Raw genomic sequence first — 556 nt, forward strand, 5'->3', positions numbered from 1 at the left:
CATGCATTGTCTAGTGTGGAAACTCAACTGACACATGTTTACTCTATTTCTCTAGGTAGTAAGACCTAAATTCCAAATAAACTACCAGTGGATTTTTGCTTTTGCATTTATCACGTGATCTACTAAGCAAAATGGGTTCTGTTTAGTAATATGACTATAATTAGAAAGATTCTTTGTAAAAATTAACAGCCATTTTAGAGTAGGTGAAATGAAATAATAAATAGATCCTCTCCGATTTACTGCCACCATTAAAATCTCAGACACATTTTGAAACTATCTGCACCAATATTGCTCATAATTAAATAGAGGTATTATGCAAATGTATACAGTTTTAATTTATCAATAATGATCAATTTTGGCCAATGTTAGTGGCCAGGTATATGAAAAATATAAATATATATTTCTACTTTGAAGTCATAATCATATTGGAGGTGAATTGGGTTGAGATTTTAAGGTTATTTTATACCTTAATGATTTACTAGCACCTTTAATATTTTGTAGGTACTCGAATTTCCAAGACGAAATTAATTTTTTTTTTATCTGCAACGGTTCTTTT

General features: G+C 29.5%; 1 protein-coding gene across 3 annotated transcripts in view; it reads right to left on the reverse strand.

Annotated features, from left to right (window-relative positions):
* The window catches only part of NLGN1 (neuroligin 1), a 991,256-nt gene that overhangs the window by 655,873 nt on the left and 334,827 nt on the right, over window positions 1-556 (reverse strand). The gene's annotated exons all lie outside the window — the stretch shown is intronic.

The sequence above is a fragment of the Mandrillus leucophaeus genome, unplaced genomic scaffold (genome assembly GCF_000951045.1).
Source record: "Mandrillus leucophaeus isolate KB7577 unplaced genomic scaffold, Mleu.le_1.0 Scaffold563, whole genome shotgun sequence".
Lineage (NCBI taxonomy): Eukaryota > Metazoa > Chordata > Mammalia > Primates > Cercopithecidae > Mandrillus > Mandrillus leucophaeus.